Below are 20,055 nucleotides of genomic sequence, written 5' to 3' on the forward strand. Positions count from 1 at the left end.
TCACGGGTTAATAATTATTAAATCAATATATTTAAATTAAAGAAAAGAAAAGAAAAGATGAAAAAAACAAAAGGAGATGAAGCCTTCATTTTAAGATCAAAATATTTCATTAATTAAAATTTTAGTTTTAATTTGCAATCAAAAAGGGATGTGCACAACTGTAGGTTACAACAGTGCTAAATCCAAAATTTCAACATCCTACGGCTAATCGTTTTTGAGTTATGCGACATACATACATACATACTCGTACAGACGTCACGCCGAACTGGTCAAAATGGATTCAGGGATGATCAAAATGGATATTTCCGTTGAAATCTGAAGACTAACATTTTTCGCGATCACAATACTTTCTTTACTTCGTATAAGAAGTAAAAATAACAAAAATAATTTAATATTAGACAGCATATAATGGATGATCCATTGTAAAAGAAAATTGACGGTGAATGAAATAGTTTGCGAACCAAAATTTTAGATGGAATTATTTTTCATGATAATTTTGTTGTTTAGATGTAGTGGTGTTAAAGATGTCTACCGGTGACGATCGTTGTCGTAGTGGGGGTAAAGCAGAAGCAAGTGTAAACAGAGAATAACATATGAAATACAGCTACCAGTCTTGTGTTATAGTTATTGGCGGTAAAATATACATAGATACTCAATAAGCACTACAATTAACGTTTCGAGAGAACGCTGTTGCTTAACGTAACCTAATCCAGTTGTAATGTCTTCCAATTTACATCTTTTTATTTAGATATTCGTTATTAGTGATTAAGGTGAGTTTTATTTACTTTCTTACAATTTTTGAAATAATAATTTGCAGTTGTTTTATTCTTTGTTTGTGTTATTCAAATAAAATACGAGTAAATTAAACAATCTTTTTAACAGAAATTCTTTCGTAGAAAGATTAGATTACTGAAGAGAAACGTACTTCACTATAAAGTAATTGTACTTCAAGGTACCGTAAATAAAATTTCACACAAAAGATTTTATTCCCTTTGAGATTATTGAGTGCCATATTACACCCGAAAACCGTCTTTATTACGTTCGTTATTTAAACAATAAACTACCTGTCATTGTATTTACTCGAACATTCCATTTTTAAAATATTTATTAGATTAAAAATGTTAGAATCCAATTTACACTCATTTATTTTTACAAAATAAATTAATAATGTATCTAAATAGAGCGAAACATTATCGATAAAATAAACAAATAAAACGAAACAAATTAAATATTTGGTTATTTGACCATTAATTAACAAGGGAAGTAAAATATATTGTATATCAAATTTACTGTACTGATATAAGCAAAGTTTATTTCTTAATAAAAAGAAAGAGTTTTTACACATGGAATTTAAGACATTTCATTTTTGATATATTAACAAGTTTTAATTTGGGTAACGAGAATGAAGCTTACTAAGCAAGGTAAAAATTCGCAGCGGTATCGTTATCAAAAATATATTAATTTATTGGAGCTCCTGGGTTCATCTCCCAAATAACTTACCATTTGTTCACCGATCTTAGTTCTTGTCGTTAAATATTCATAAATGAATTTATTCTCAGGAATAACAAAAAAAAAAAAAAAAAAATTTGCTAGGAAAGAAAGCAGCAAATAAAAGCAACATTTTAATAAATTTGTAAAAAATATTTTTATTAATTTACTGGCTGTAGTTTTTAACATATATAGTATTTTTTTAACATATCTATTTAATAAAAATTAATTGTAAGAGAGGATAAAGCATCGGTAGTTAGTTTGCAGAAGAGCAACCAATACTTTATAATTTACGTAAGGTTCCGAGTTCGACTCCCGGTAAGAGCTTGATATTATCATGTAACATCTGATTACACATACATAATATTTAAAGCACAAATTATTCGAAAACAGTACAATGAGATATATATGACAATAATTCATTATGAGCTTTTATATTTAACATTTTCCATATTTAATTTATCTTTTTTTTAAGTTAATTAAAAAAAAAAAATCATAAAATTGTTGAAAATGTATAGTTGATTATTCTTTTAGAGGAAAATGATTTTTAATAAAAATTTAATGAACTTCCTTAGATCGATCGGTTGGTAATTTAACAGACTGGATATACCATAATCCTGGGTTCGAATCCCGGCATCATTCGGGATCTTATCAGTCACAGTTCATCTCATTAACTACACATAAGTAAAAATTTAAACAGAAATTACTCATAAATTACATGAAGATTAATTTTTTCTTTCGGAGAAACATTCGGAGCGAGCGTTAAAATATTTAAAATTTTATTCGTAACGTTTAAAAAATATTTACCGATAATTTATAAAAGCGTCGGAAAATATAGTAATAATATATTTCAATATATATATAATTAAAATTGTGCGCGCGTGTGTGAGTGTACAAATAAATAAATAATTTAATTAATGTATTATTTATTAAGAGATAATAAGATTTACTGAAACTGAAAATTATTTCAAAATTATTTAAGACACCGGTTCGCTTCGGTTGATATACAGAGAATCTATTCTTAATAGGAAGCTTGTATTCATCATAAAACACAGTTTAAACATTTAGTGACTGACAGGTCCTATGTTGCCATTTAATCTGACTTTTCCTTCACCCTTGGCCCCGTTCCCGCCAAATTTGGCATCATATAATTTGCTGCGTTTCGTTTGACTTATTCAACAATACGTAGAACATCCAAGCTAACCGGTAAGGAAGTGAAAAAAAAAAAAAATTATTTTTACGGTAAAATTTTTTTTTCAATTTTTTTAAATTTATTAACGAATCAATATATTATAATTTTACTATTATTTATAAAAAAAAAAAAAAAAAAAAAAAAAAAAATCGTAAAATATTTTAAATCTATGTTATATTCTCCATTTGACAATACGGTTGTACTTACTATTAATGAACTTATATCATATTTGTCGTTTTATGTATAGTGTTAAAAATTAAAAAAAAAAATCATACTTAATAACTTTTTTGTTTATTTTAATTTTTACGTTGTAAAAATACAGTTAGTAAAATAATCACTGATTTTATACAACCGACCTCTCAGTTTCTTATTCGAATGTATTTCCGTCCAGTGAAAAAGGAAAAACTGACTGGATTACGCTGTTTAACGCATTTCTTTTTTTATATTATATAATTTTGTATTTATTTTTTCGTTTAACGCCTACATCTCATGCCCAAACTTATAATTATTGTTTGCTTATTTTTAAATATGACATTGAAGTAGATAAAGATTTTGGTACGTAAAAAATTAACGGGATTCGAATCCAGAACCTTTCGGATATAAGTCAGGCACGTGATACATTTAATCTGATAAGTAAAATGAAATGTACTTTTTTGTCAACCATAACGGTAGTAATAAAAAAATAACGAGAAAATTGTGTTCTGTTGCCATTGTAATATATTACGTGTTGAGCGTATGTATCAATTGACCTTACAATTTCTAATGCAGTAAATTTTCTCTAAAAAATGTACTCTTCCCGTACAATTTTTGGGTCAATGAAATCAAAAGAATTGATTCGTGTAATACAAAAAATATTTTAAGTTTTGAGTTTGTTGCGTAATTAAAGAACATGGAGGGCGCGCGCAATACACACACACATACATACTGTTAGGTAGATTTCATAAGAAAGCTATCTATTGTAATGGGTACCATGATTCGATTTCTGGAAAATTTCGACATATCTTCACGTTTCTCCTCCAGACCCCAAAACCACCGTCAGTTCAAAAGTTTATATATGCATTTATATCTGTATCTATATATATATATATATATGTATTTAATTTTCTTGTGGATCCTATAACTGTCCTAATTTTGCGCCAATCACTTTCAAATTGATATATAACATATAACAACCAAAAATCTCTGTCGAGTTCATTATTGGAAAAAATCAGACCACGGTGGATATGGGGGCTTTTTTCGAAAAAAATATCGCTATAACTTTCCTATTAAGTAATTTCTTATTCTTTTAAAGTTCCTACTATTCTTTGCATAAGAGGCTAAAATTTATGTAAGTAAAGGTTTTTGATATCATCAATCATGCCCCAGGGGGTAGAAAAAATGGGGTTTCGAAAACAAACAAAATCATACCTCCCTTAATAGGCACAGTATCGAATCTGTTTAAAGTAATCGTTAGTCCTCTAAATATTACCTAAAACTTTTTTATGAAACAATTTTTGATATGATCAACCCTTCCGGTAAGGGATGACCAAAATATGATTGGAATTGTAAGAAGATGGGGCTTGTCGTATGCTAAACATGTGTAATATTTTTCCACACGCTACCATTGTCGTATTGAGTAAATTTGAAGTTTTTCTTAACTTTACGGTGGAAATCTTTTTTATCCCCTACTTAGCACCGATGAAATCTACCTCCGCCTTCCGGCGTGCCGAAAGGAATTTTTTTTTTTTTTTTGTTTAACTGTTACTCGTATATATTGTTAACAGCGAGGGCGAGTTGTATCTGAAGTTCGTCTGTATCCGTTCTTTTTGTACACTAAATAATTTATATATTTCTATTAATTTTGCACAGTATTACATATTTAGCTTGAATTATTTTAATATATGTATAAAATAAAACAGATTAATAAAGTATGCGTTAATAATATTAATTTTATTATAGTAAACAGTATGAAAATAATAATCGCGAAAGGAGAGTAGTGTCGAATAAAATATTCTCAGTTTGACGTCCGGTTATGCTTGTGATATTTAATTTTTTAATATTTAGACTGTTCATTTAATTTTTCTTTTTAGAAATAAATTTACATTTAATTTTTTAATTTATTTTAATCTTAATAATATAAAATAAAAGCTCAATTTGGCCACATTAATTTAATTTTATTAATTGAACTAAAATTTTACAGTAAAATTATTAAATTTAAGAGATTATTTTACATTATTTAAAACCCTTTTTTTTAAATTTAATTTACGCAAATTTATTTTTTTTATTTTTTAAACATCCCCATGCACCCGATCCTCGCCATTAAGCAAAACACAATCACCTCGGAGTGTCGTGGCAGCAGTCTGCCCACCCTAGCTAGCCCCCTTCTGGGGCTTCCCACCTGGGTCTCCCCAACTTCACTAGGATACACCGACATTCCTCTTCCGGATAGCCGCTTTGTCCTTCCGCTAAGGAGCTACCCATCCTGTCCCTAATCCAACAGTTCCAGATGTACGTTTCGCACATCTTTCACTTCGCGACCCACTCATACCTTAAGGCTTCTTTATGCCATCATCGGGGAGTTCCGAGCCCACCACTCTTGAATGTGGGCGGACCCGAACACTCTAGGCAAAAAGACTACCTCCCTGGCCCTACATGTCGCCACGCTTCGACCCTTTTTATTTTTAATTATAACATTCCGTCACACATACATGAGTGCACCTTATCCTACTTCTCCTGTAAAACAAAGTAATAAAAAAAATATATAAATAAATAAATAAAAATCCCCTTGATCACGGCGTCGTCAAGCATCGCGTGGCCGTTACTTCCTCAAAGCAAGAATTCCTCATAAAGTCCTGTTCCTAGCCTCGTAGAGCCGTCTCCTAATTATGCAAATTAGTTTATTTAATAGGTTGCTTGAAAATAATATTAAAATTATTTTTAATAATAAAGGTTAATTAGTTTCTTGTAATCTTTTAATATATATTATATTAAGGGGGTATAGTCCATCCTGTTTCTTATTATCCTCTAAGGCTTAGAGGATTATAAGAAGAATAATAATAAGAAAGTTCGCTTAGAGTCTAAGCGAACTTCAGTCATCATCTATGTGCTTCAGCAACATTATTATGTTTTTATTGTGTGTTTTGTTTGAATCGGCGTAAGCTCAAAATCGGTGAATGAAATCAGAAAACAGAATATTGGAATTTATTAAAAAGTATATAATAAAAAGTTTGTATTTTTTACCGCTTTTGTTTCTTTATGTACGATTATTATAAATATAAATTTCAATTTTCATTATTTTAATCGGTACAGAATAAATTCACTATGTTTTTTTATATTGACAATTATTTTCACGGTGTTTCACGAAAATAGATAGCTTAGGATAATAATAAAAACAGCAAACCATGATTTGAACTTTAGTTTTAAGAAGGTATCATCATTATCCAGCTGGTTCGGCGTTGTAGTGGTCTTATTTGCGTTCTTCAGCATTTCTATCCACCGGTGCCAAGTCTATACCTTGATGTTCTGTTAGTTCATAAAAGTGCTGATCGATGACATTTTAATTAAAGAACACGAATCAATCTGGTTGTTATCGACGGCCACTACCACCACATGGCAATAAAATTAAGTAATTTATACTACTATTATATTTTATTGAATAATAAAATATTATATTTTTATTATTTTGAGAGGGGGTAGGGAGGCTGAGAGAAACATAACGGTATGTCAGTTAACTATAATTTTTTGTATAAGAAGTTTTATAATTGATAAGATAATTAAGTTTTATGTTATCTCTAGGTATCAAATGTCTCAAATTGTATATATATAATCAAAGACAAAAGTATAAAAACAGTTTACCACCAAGTTTAAGTACCGTACTGTATGTGTGGCCAGCCACACAACAAAAAAATTTAATATTTTACATTTTTATGATTACATATTTTTATATCTTTACAATTTTAATGTTTTAAGTTTAATGTGTGATTTTTTAAAAAGAAAAAGTTTTATTAACCGATTTGAAGAAAACCCTCGAAAGCGCTATTATGAAATAACAATAGGGATAAGTTAGAAACATTATTGAATTCTATACTCTTGGTGGTAAACTATTTTTATACTTTTGTCATTGATATAATTAGTACAGTGTGGAATTTGAGCAAATACAATAACAAAAGAATTGGTTTTGCTAAGTTAATAAATATGTATCTATAAATTAAATGAAAGAATAAAAATATTTCAGTCTCTACTGAGATTTATCTCAATAAAACTGACGTATGCCGTTATGTTTACAAGTATTTTATTAATAATATTTACTTAATTAGTTTATCGTTTTCTTAAAAATTGAACTATAATATTTTAATTAATGATATACATTTTTATTATATTACTAGCCGGCCCTCCGGGCGGGTCGCAGTCGGAATGAGATTATTTTTTTTTTGTCTTCAGTCATTTGACTGGTTTGATGCAGCTCTCCAAGATTCCCTATCTAGTGCTAGTCGTTTCATTTCAGTATACCCTCTACATCCTACATCCCCAACAATTTGTTTTACATACTCCAAACGTGGCCTGCCTACACAATTTTTCCCTTCTACCTGTCCTTCCAATATTAAAGCGACTATTCCAGGATGCCCTTAGTATGTGGCCTATAAGTCTGTCTCTTCTTTTAACTATATTTTTCCAAATGCTTCTTTCTTCATCTATTTGCCGCAATACCTCTTCATTTGTCACTTTATCCACCCATCTGATTTTTAACATTCTCCTATAGCACCGCATTTCAAAAGCTTCTAATCTTTTCTTCTCAGATACTCCGATTGTCCAAGTTTCACTTCCATATAAAGCGACACTCCAAACGTATACTTTCAAAAATCTTTTCCTGACATTTAAATTAATTTTTGATGTAAACAAATTATATTTCTTACTGAAGGCTCGTTTAGCTTGTGCTATTCGGCATTTTATATCGCTCCTGCTTCGTCCATCTTTAGTAATTCTACTTCCCAAATAACAAAATTCTTCTACCTCCATAATCTTTTCTCCTTCTATTTTCACATTCAGCGGTCCATCATTGTTATTTCTACTACATTTCATTACTTTTGTTTTGTTCTTGTTTATTTTCACGCGATAGTTCTTGCGTAGGACTTCATCTATGCCGTTCATTGTTTCTTCTAAATCCTTTTTACTCTCGGCTAGAATTACTATATCATCAGCAAATCGTAGCATCTTTATCTTTTCACCTTGTACTGTTACTCCGAATCTAAATTGTTCTTTAACATCATTAACTGCTAGTTCCATGTAAAGATTAAAAAGTAATGGAGATAGGGAACATCCTTGTCGGACTCCCTTTCTTATTAGGGCTTCTTTCTTATGTTCTTCAATTGTTATTGTTGCTGTTTGGTTCCTGTACATGTTAGCAATTGTTCTTCTATCTCTGTATTTGAACCCTAATTTTTTTAAAATGCTGAACATTTTATTCCAGTCTACGTTATCGAAAGCCTTTTCTAGGTCTATAAACGCCAAGTATGTCGGTTTGTTTTTCTTTAATCTTCCTTCTACTATTAATCTGAGGCCTAAAATTGCTTCCCTTGTCCCTATACTTTTCCTGAAACCAAATTGGTTTGGGATGAGATTATTAGGTTTCCAAAATTGATTACCTCTTTTGTAAAAATTAATTATCTTGAATGATGAATATTGATATAACGAAAGTTAGATTAGAAATTTAACTGTAGAAAAAGATACTAACGAATAGGAATTTTCGCGCTAGTGATCGGTACATTCTGGTGCCTACTTTTTGGTTATAGTATATTATTTTACGAAGAAAAACAATCGCATAAATAAAAAAAATCTGACATGGGCACCGTATGACTTCCTTGTACGCCTATCTATATATATAAAAATTAATGTTTGTCTGTCTGTATGTCTCTTATGGCATCCTAAACCGTTCATCCGATAGCAATGAAACTTTGGGGAATGGTTAGACGCATGCCAGGGAAGGTTTCTGAATTTGTTTGGACCCGCTAGCTGGCGCTGGCGTCGAGATATTTTGAAAAATTGTATTTATGGTCCGATTTGCCTCATGTTCAGAATATGTGTTACTCACATGGAAAGAAGTATCTCTACAAAAAATGGACCCGCTAGATGGCGCTGGGGTTGAGATATTTAGAAAAATTATAATTATTGACCGATTTAGTTCATATTCAGAATATGAATATTAGTTACGTGAAAAGAAATATTTTTGCAAAAACTATACCCGCTAGCTGGGGCCGGTGTCGAGATATTTACGAAACAAATACACGAACAGACCTTTTTATCTATATATATATAAGGCATGTTCGTATGCGTGTCTGCTAAAGACCAAAAAACTGGAATGGACCGATTTACGCGCGGGCCAACGGGAAAAATGGAAAACGGGGAAAAGGTGGAAAGAGAAAAGGGAAAAACGGGAAAGGGTAAAAAGGAAACTGGGAGAGGGTTGAGGGAGAAGGGTGAAAGGGAGAAGTTGGAAAGGGAAAAGGGTAAGGAAAATAAGTGAAAGGTAAAATTTGTGAAGTTCCGTAATGTTCAGTTTTTTAATCTTTTTATCAAATTTTCAATTGTGTTCATTTAAACTCTCTCTCTCTCTCTCTCTCTCTCTCTATATATATATATATATATATATATATATATATATATATATATATATATACACTCAAATCTGGCACTAGCGAAGCATTGCCGGGTCTGCTAGTTAAAGACTCAAATATATATCTGAAATCGGGAACAAACGAAAAAGACGTCAATATATATAGAACTGAGGTTAATTATATTTTTTTGCTGTTATGTATATTCTTCAACAGTAAAGAATTTAAGTTTCTTGCTATGTATGTAAAATATTTAAATGATATTTTACTACAAAGTACGTAATTATTTTTTTCCTAATCTCGTCCTCACCATGCTAAAGTAACGAATGTAAAAAACTCAACTTTTCACGTACGACGTATTCGCTCCAGAAACTGATTCAGGACACCAAAATGTGCAAAAAAGTTCATATCGACATAAGTCCTACTTTGTTTTGTTTTCCTTCTGGACACCATTTTGTGATTTTCAACAAAAAAATTATTTCTCAGTAGCGGGTAAACCTACTTTAATTAAATTTAGAAAATATAATTTTTTATTTTACAAAATAAAAAATTTTGAAAACGAAATAAAAAATTAAGACATTTTTTATGCTTCAGTATCTTTGTAATTATTTGATAAAATTTTTACTTATTACAAAATTTATTAAGCATTTTATTCTGAACATAATGACACCTCATTTGTAAAATTCCGTTGACAAACAATCGAGTTGTAGGAGACAAATAACCCGGCAGTACGCTTTTGCATCGTTATGCAAGCTGAAATTTTGTCTCTTTCTATTTCCTCTATTAAATGTAATAAAAATTATCAGCTTTTAATATTTTAAAAGCCCTTGTTTCCCTTCTACGTTATATGCTTGGAAATGCAAACATTTAATCAGGGACACGTATTCGTATAAATAATGTAGTATTAAAATAATTGTAATAGTTCTTTCCTTTAATTCTGCAGTCTAAACATTTTATTTGCTTTGTCCTATGGGTGTGCGTGTGTATATATTGAAAGATAATGGACGCACAATTAGATCGCATAGTCAAAAACCGAAAGGGAAGAATATGAACAGATATGTTAGTTATTCATAACAAATCGTTTATGTAGCAGAGCGCGCTCTCACTCAGTCTCTCTCTACACAGATATAGATATATATTAAAACGTCTGACTGTTGTATAAGAGATACGAAATTTCAATGCTTGTGTTTTTATATACTGGACAGCTGTCGCTATTTTGTCTACTGTAATAAGAGATGACTCATTGCTTTTATGTCGACTGATTTATGTCTGATCGGTTCTCTTGCGGTTTCACTTCCTTTTTTTTTTAACGGTAATGTTTTTTTCTACGCTAGTTTGTAGTTGCTTCATAGTACTTAATTCGGTCATATTCTTCCTAGTAAAAATAAAAATACAATTTTCCTTCAAGATATCTTCCATTTGAATTATTAAAAAAAGCCAACATAATCAATCATTTCTTTAATCTTTTCTCTGTTTTTTCTCTAAAATATTATTTTTTTTCAGTTGCGGATCATTTCTTATTAGTTATTATTTAAAATAAGTCCTACAACCGTATCTGCAGCAGGTTTTAAGTAACCTGTGTGAAAATTAATAAAATGGGATAAAAAACCCTGATTTTATGTTTTATGTACAATAACTTTGTTAAATGGGTAATAAATCGTGTGTGTGTGTGTGTGTGTGTGTTATGGGTGCGCGCGTGTGCAGTTATCTTTTTAACTCAACAACCACTGACGTGATTTGAACAATCCTTTTACCAATATTTTAATTAAACTTTTAGAGAATGATTTTAATTAGAAATTTATCCAGGTATCTCTATTATCGTAGAAGCTTGAACTTTAGTAGTTTGTCAGAGTTGGATCAATTGTTCTTGTGAAGTAAACTATTAAAGAAAAAAATCTGATGTGGACACTACATGACATACTTGTGCGACTATTAAATTACATATTCACTTCTTTTTTAAATTGATAAGTACATAAAATTTTATTTTATTAATAACTTATTGAATTCTAATTTACCGTAAAAGATTTTTTTACAATCAAAGGTTAATAATTATTAAAAAATCAAACATGAACTTTAATTTTACAATTAACATTATACAACTGGTATATATATTAACTGTAAATAATTAACTTTTAACATTTTGCGTATATGTTAATGAATTAAATAGGACGATGAAGTGTATCGAACGAGTACTGCAATAGAACTTTACTCGACGTATCTATGTAGAACTGAATAATTATTCTGTACAAGGTTGCAGCTGCATCGGTAGATTTCTAAATGTTAAGTGATATGAAGCACACGTAGCTACGAGTGCCATAAGCCTGTATATTCCTGGGAATACACAGGCTTATGGCACTACTGGGTCGAATTGAAAATAAAACTGGAAACATTTTATTTGTTATTATGTCATTAGAATCTTTTTTTTATATAAATTACTTTAAAAAACGAATAAACTTTATCATAATATTTTTAATATATTTATTAAAATTAAGGGAGATTAATTATTATTTTAAATAAAATGTAATAAATATAAAATAGTCGACAAATCTTGATTTAATTTAATTATATCGAACGTCCATACGTCTAACGTTTACTTGCACAGCAATAATGACCGTTACGTTTAGGGGGGTAGTATTTGAATTGTACCACCGCGTGACAAGTACTGTCCAACGGTAGCCAATCAGACTCAACGGAAGACAACTACGCAGTTTTGTTTGTTAGCCTCACACCATTCTCGCATTAGTCACAGACTGACAAATCTTTTCACTTGAAGCTTGCTGCTACCACAAAAAATTAAACAAAAAAATAATTACCTCTTAAAATTTCTCTTCGCAAAATAGTCTATCTCTATCACCGTATGACTGATACAATTTTATAAATTATTGTATTATTTTATTATTGGCTATTGAATTACTTTTTTATTATTAAAGCATTTATTACTATAAGAAATTTATTTTATTTACATTTATTTATGATTAAACATTTCGCTTTAATTATAATCTGAATTTTTAAAATCTAGCACAAATGATGTATTACAATAAATAAAACTGTACCTTCAAAACTAGATTGAATATACCAGCGGTTCACAAGGGGTTGAAGCTTTCTACTATTTAATCAAATCTAATGTTCCATCTTGTTAAAATTATGTGTGTACATGTCTTCATCAGTAATGGAAGCGTTCGCACACACACACGCGCGGGCGCGCGCACTAAGGAAGAAATCTATTACTACATAATTATAATTTTTGCTTTTTAATTTTTATTAAAATATTAAATAACGTTTACTTATTAGCAAATGTTACGCATTCGTAAATATATTCACGAAAACATCAGAATTTTTAATTTACTAAACAATTTACACGAATCACAATTACCGGTACATTACAAAATCTGACAGCCCATTTCAGTATACTTTTCAAGTAATCACAAAACATAGTATTATATTTTAGAAAGGGTATATATACATAAACGTAACAAATGATAACGATGATGCAAGATTAGCATTTTATTAAAACACTTCAAAGCAAGACAGTATGATTTGACTCACTGTAAATGAAATAGGTTTAGTCATCTCATGAAAATTTGCTACCTTATCACGAGACGGTCCAAACATTTTATAAAATGTACAACAGAAATGTTGTTACTAATGAGAATAACAATTATGTAATTAGCAACGTTATTAATAATTAAATTACTTTTTACTATTATTAATAATAAAATTATTACTTTTTTAAATTCAATTTAGTATAATTAATGATATGTGAAGTAAATAATTATAATATATAACACTTTATTGTTCCTGAGGATGGATTAATAATCTGAAAGCGCTCGAACATTACTATTAAAGATTGTTGGTAAGCGAAAACTTAGGTTAAAAATTGGCGCACAGCGGAGTTGGTTTCAAACTCAAAACCAAATAGTCAACCACCTTTTGTCAGGACTCTAGAGGCCATAGCCCGTATTCAAAGAACAATATCTGCCGGTCCAAAAAAATCTATAGAGTAAATTATCGCAGCAAGATTGTGTAAAATACACATATTGCCGTAAGATTCTTCATAACTTAAATTTAAAACTTTATCGCGTAAAAAAATGCAAACAGTCAAACTGTACAACGGACAAACGGAAATGTCTTAATTGTTGCGACTGATTTCTCAAAAATATAGTCGATGAATAGTTAGATCCGAAGTTGTATTTCATGTCAGAAGAGGCACGGATTCATTTATCAGGACGTGTTAATTCGCAAAATACAAGGTATCGGGTGGCTAAAAATCCTCACCGAATGTTTGAGCGTCCACTTCACTTTGAGAAAATCGGTGTATGATGTGCTGTTTCTGATAATCGTATATAGAGGCCGATATTTTTTTTTAACCGGACTGTCAATACAGAAGTGTACCGTACAATTTAAAAATAATTGTACATTCAATTAACAGATCGTGAAAAATAGTACGCCTTCTTTCAACAAGACGGAGTAACTTGTTACATACCAAACTATTCACTTGTAGTAGTTCTTGCTGTTTTACAGAAAGAACCGTCAGCAGAGAACTGTTGATTTGGTGGTCTTCGGATTCCTCGCGTTGTTTAGTTGTGATTTTTTCTTTCGCAGCAACTTGAAGAATACGGTTTATGAATCAAACACCCATACTATCGATGAACTGAAGGCGAACATGCATTAGAAATCCATCGATTTCTATTTGTCAACGGCATTTCGTTGACAACAATGTGTAAAACGTTGTTGTCAACGTTCTTGTGACGTCTGACGAAAATTCAGATGACGCTCAATATGATCACTTGGAACATTTTTTACAAATATAAAACATATATTACAAAAAAATATAAATCGAGTACTAGCGTACCCCGTCGCGACTTCGTCCACAATATAGATGTAGCTTCAATCGCAATGCTTTTTTAATATAACAATTTAAGATAAACAAACAATTTATTACAATCCCAAATCTAGCATCCCATCGCGGCTTCGCCCGTACTCTAAGGTTACTTGCGCTTCCCGTCACGATCAGAGTGTCATGGCACGCTTCGCTCTCCCTTCCCGTTTTTTCCCGTTTCCCTTTCCTTCTTCAGTTTCTCTTTCCCTTACTTTCCCTTTTCCCTTCATCTTCCCCATTTCCATTTCCCCCTGCATCTTTCATTTTTTCACTTTTCCCTTTCCGTTTCCTTTTCCCCTTCTTCCCTTTTTCGATTTTTCCCTGTTTCCCCGGTTTTCGATTCCAGTTGGTTTCCGATGAATTTTCAAACATTTATTTTAAATTGGAAAAATATAAACCACAATGAATATTTGTTTTTTAAAGTAAATTAAAAGTATTTTAATTTTTCAAAGGTTTAAATATATTTTACTAAAAAAAAAAAAACTAAAAAAACTTTATTTTAATTTTTTTACAAATCCTTAAAGTTTTTCTGTTAATTTTTTTTCCATAAAGTATATTACAATGATTTTCTCAAAATTAAACTCTGCAAATTTGTTTAACAAAGTTATTCTACTTCAAACCTAAAAAACGTGTTTTTCGTTACTGAACTTTTCTGTCCTACGCTGGATGTCATAAAAACAGGGAATGACAGTTCTGGGTTTTGTTTTATTCAATTTTTCAGGTCATAAAACATAAGAAACCATCAAGTTTATCCCTTACATAACGCCTTAAAAATTTCAGTATGACCTCATTTCACCGGGGAACTGAAATCCGAGCGAAAGCTATGCTAGCCGTAACTCGACAAGAAGCCTTTTCGAACATATGTTTGTTCTGACATCTGACATATGTTTGACATCTGATTGTTCTGTCACCTAAAGTTCTACTTTCAATTAGACATGAAAGTAAAAGATATCTGTATACATTTTGTTTTTGAGATTTAATTAAATAATGTGTTTTATTCTGATTAGTGCATCCCAACCCCGTAGGGGGAAGCTTAACCCGTGGGGAATGGGTAACCCCGTAGGAGGTAACCTTGTGACGTAACCGGTCGCTACACCATCCCTTCCGTTCCGAGCCTTGAGGGGCTTTACCGGAGGTCGTCTTTAGATCCTCTTAACTGATTACATCTCACAGTCATCAGCCAGGCCTCGGCCGGGATGCCACCGATGTAAATGCCTCGGCAGACATTTGCATCGTCCCAACCCCTTAGGGGAAGACACTCGCCTAGTGACGTTCCGGTCGCCACCCCCACCGTTCCTTGACCTGTTGGGCTTTAACGGGAGTCGTCTATCGCCCTCTGACTTTTTACATCTCAGTAATAAGCCTGGACTCGTTGGGATGCCACCGATGCAAATGCCTCGGTAGACATTTGCTTCGGTGATTAAATAACTCAGCTTATTACCTTCGCTGTAGGCCTCATCCGGACAGACATTTGCATCAGTAAAATATAAATCAAATTTTGTATTTAAACGGACATCTTCACATCCAATCTAACATGATTCCCTTAAACTAACTAACCGAAACCGCGGAAGCGCGGATCCCCCGCCTAGTCAAAGTTTGACAGACCGTTTGAGACTGTGAATGCCTCAGAAAACGAACGAGTTGAAAGTTAAATCAGTGCTACACTCGCACCAATCAAAATTATATTTTACGTAACATAGAAATTCAGACCTTGCACCCAAATAAGTCGACTAAATTAGGTCATGGGAACGTAACCTCATTCCGTTCCGCGTAGGAGCCGGGGACAAACCCCGCAACACCACTCGGGGTCCCATCATGTAGTCTCGCGCGGCATTACCAGGTCACAATCAGGACCGCCATCGGCGGAGCGAAGCATTGATTAGTGCAGAATAATATATTGTATAAGAGTATATAATACTCAGGAATGCACAAATATGCTATTTCATTAATAAATAAGGAATTATCCCAGCATTTACTTGGATGGATCAAGGGAAACCGTGGTGAAACCTTAATCAGAACAGCATGACAAATTTCATTATCGATTACAAAATAAAATTAGGTGTGATTTAAGTCCATATTAATTATTTAAAATATAAAAACAGATAAAATAATATTGAGATAAATAAATGAAGGAACCAAATATAAATGTATAAGTATAAAATAATTCACAATTGAGAATGCGTTAGTGAAAATTATTTGAGATTGTGTTTTTGTTTACACAATGAATAGGACACGGAAAATTGCGGTTTTTTTACATTTTAATTAGTATAAAAATTTATGAACACAGTAATATTTTTTCTGTAGAACAAAATCATTTAATTGTTTTTTAAATAGATAATTGATCTTAAATAGTTAAGTAACAGAAGCATAATGTGGGCAACAAACATATCTTTTGTCTTTTAACTCGTGATTTCTCATAAACTACAAAAAATACAGTTCTGAGACCAATTTCTTTTCATTTTTCACTTCAGATTTTTATAAAGAAAATGAAAACCATTACATTTACTCTTTAATTTGGATACACAGTTTGGCTAAATTTTACCAAACTGTTAAAAATTAAAGTAAAATTTTTTGCCAGACAAGACTCGCTAACAAACAAAATTAAATTTTTAAAACTATTTGAATGAAATCTAAACTTTTAATTGAAGAAATATATTATCTTCTTGAGGGGTTAATGATTGAAATCGTTGAGCGACGATCTTTTCCGATTTCATCATCGACGCGTTTCAACAAGTTGTCTGTGATCATCGAGGGCCTCCTCGAACATTCTTCATCGTGCACATTATTCTATTATTTCTAAACCTTTCACACCATTTTCGGACGTTTCTTTCATTTATTACATTATCACCGTACACAGCAACCAACTGCCTATGAATTTCAGCCGGCTTAACGTTTTGATCGTTTAAAAAATGTACGGCTCCACGTATTTCACAGTGGGCGGCAACATCAATTTTCCTATTCATTTTATAACGTAATAACTCACACGTAATCAAAGATACTACAACGCTACAACTTACAGACAACAGTGCAGTGAGTGCATTACTAGCGAGGCCATGAACGACACGGTTCGCCTACCTTAAGGAGAGAAATTTCCGAGCGGTCTTTACTTTAGAGATATCCCTCGTAAGTTAAATCCATCTACGGATGTCTGTTGCATATGGAAAAATTATGCAAACCATAGAAGTATGATTTTACTCACAAATAAATATACATACAGATTGTTTATAAAAGAAGTCTTTGGTTTCAAGTATGATTTAAACAGCATTAAGTTTAAGGTAGTATAACTTACTGTACATTAGTGTCTATCCTGAAAGGGTAGATTCTGAAGTTTTTCATGGTGTTAATTCCATGGAGCACTTCGATATGTGCACCATTCGTTCCCCTGCAAGTGTTTACACGGTAATCCAGCTCTTCCCACATACTCGATAGCATGTCGAGTGTAATGTATGCTACTGCCGCACTGCAACAACCCTCTCCCATAGATGGTTGATGTCGCAGATTTTCTCCGAACAATGATTTTTACATGTCCTCTCAAAAAGAAATCTAGTGAGGTTTAGGCTCCTTGATGACCATGCGATCGGCCCTCCCGTTCCATTCCACTTTTTTTTTAAAAACCGATGTTTAATGCAGCACTGACACGGTTGCTGACATATGACGTCATATGACGGAGCGTCATCTAGCTAATAGAAAATTAATCCTTTTTACTTCCTTGTACGAAGTAAAGTTAGTAAAAAGTATTTGAGTTAAATTTCAACTTTTAATGATACAGGGCTACATTAATTCGGCATTAAGCAGGTAATAAAAAAAATTACAAAAATAAAATTATAAATAAATAATATTTATTTTTATTACTTTAAGTGTGAATAAGAATATCACAAAATTCCACGGAAAACTAAATGAACTGTTCCGGCATTTGCCCCATTGTATCAAGGGAAACCGTGGGAAAACCTTGATAAGAACAGTCTAACAATATTTATGTCTATGATACATTATCAGATTACAGGCATATAACATATATCAGTAAAAAAAAAACTTATACATTGCTATAATATTACAAATTTATAATAAATCTTTATGATTTATAAATTTCTTCCACATCTGATATCCATCCTTTTTCCCTGTAAAAAAACAAAAACAAAAAACTAAATTTATTATAATAATAACGATCTACAATCTTTTATCAATAAAATATATAGAAAAGGTTTTCACCTGTTACAACCGTCTTCAGGAGAATACAGAAAGAATTGAGTGAAAAAAAAAACATATATGACACGATTGTTCATAACAAAACTAGTATATTACTTCAGTTCTAACAATCGATTATGAATACATTTTTGAAAAAAAAAAAATTAAAAAAAGGCTTATATAATATGAGGAAAATTACAATGAATGTAACCAATATATAGATTAACAGAATAAAAGTTCTGAAAGTACTTTGAGAAATGAACTCAAACATAGAAATTTAAAATTACATAATCTATTCTGATCGGTTCGAGATAAAAATTTAAACAGTATTTTGGTCCTGTGTATTGATGAAATTTGCCATATTATATATATATATATATATATATATATATATTAATTTCTGGATTTTGCAACAAAAGAAAAACACAGATCAATCAATTATTTTTTTATTATAGAAAATAAAAAAAATATTCTGCTTTAATGAACAAAGATCTTTTACTATGCTTAATTTACAAAATGTATGAACAGAATTTTGCCTTTCATTTGAGTGACGTAAACAAATCGATTTCAACTTTAGGTGAGGGAGATAACATTTAATAATTCAATCTTTTTTTAACTAATATTTCTTCTGTTATTTCTTTTGGCTACCTAATGATGGCATATAGATCCGCAGTCTGGTCTTTAAACCCTTGCAGATTGTAATCTTAGTTAACAGTCATTTTACTGTTAAAGCTAAACATTTAAAAATTATATTTAGGTATAAAACAAATTGTTAGAGATGTAGGATGCAGGGGGTATACCGAAATGAAACGACGAGCACTAGATAGGGAATCTTGGAGAGCTGCATCAAACCAGTCAAATGACTGAAGACAAAAAAAAAAAATAAATATAAAATAAATAATAGAGTACATAGGGGGCTCTTACTCCCTAGTCAAATGTACGTATCGCATCGATTTAAAATATTAAATTTGGCTTTATAATTGGTAAAATAAAGTTAAAAGAAGTCTGGGACAGAATCTCCTTTTAAGAGTAGACTGATCTGCCGCTGACAATTCATCTTTTAGCTGCGCGATTACTGATACGGGCGATGTCTGTGTACTGTTATGGTCACAAGCATGAATTTAGCCGATGGTAGGATCTACCTAACAAAAAATCGACTTTGTTGACTGTAGTTGAATGAATCAACAGATTGCCACACAATCAATCCAGCAGTGTGGCTTAGGCCATAAAGCTTCACCGTTAATGACAGACCATTTTTCTTCTTGGCTTTTAAGTTCCAGGATGTTATTGCCTTTGGCATCTAAGAGTGTTTATTTAAATTAGTTAATTAAATCTTGTATTCTGATCAGTAAATAATAATACATTATATACAATGTTATGCTACTCCTGCTACAGCTGAAAGCAATGGGAAACTACAGCTGCTTTATTTAGAAGAAAATGTAACTCTGTAGTAACAAAGATGGAGGCACCTTCCTTGGTAAAATATTTCAGAGGTAAATTAGAACTCTGTTTGGATCTCTGGATGGGGACTGCTAAGGAAGGGGTCATCAGAAAATAAAAAAAACAGGAGCATGGAATGTTCCTGGTCATCTACGAATTGCAGCGTGGAATGTTAGAAGTCTAAAAAAGGTTGGTAGGTTAGAAAATTTAAAGAAGAAGATAGATAGATTAAATGTAGATGTAATATGAATTAGTGAGGTTTGGTGGGAAGAGGAGAACGACTT

General features: G+C 31.4%; 1 long non-coding RNA gene across 2 annotated transcripts in view; it reads left to right on the forward strand.

Moving 5' to 3' along the window:
* The first annotated feature begins 332 nt into the window (after positions 1–332).
* Positions 333–20,055, forward strand: part of LOC142321288 (uncharacterized) — a 42,479-nt gene continuing 22,756 nt past the window's right edge. Inside the window, exon 1 of one of the 2 annotated variants that reach the window (XR_012755605.1) lies at positions 333–770. This is a non-coding gene — a long non-coding RNA (uncharacterized LOC142321288). The remainder of the gene's footprint in view (positions 771–20,055) is intronic. The other variant, XR_012755590.1, reaches the window with a different exon arrangement.

This window comes from Lycorma delicatula, chromosome 1 (genome assembly GCF_047948215.1).
Source record: "Lycorma delicatula isolate Av1 chromosome 1, ASM4794821v1, whole genome shotgun sequence".
In the NCBI taxonomy this organism is placed as follows: Eukaryota; Metazoa; Arthropoda; class Insecta; order Hemiptera; family Fulgoridae; genus Lycorma; species Lycorma delicatula.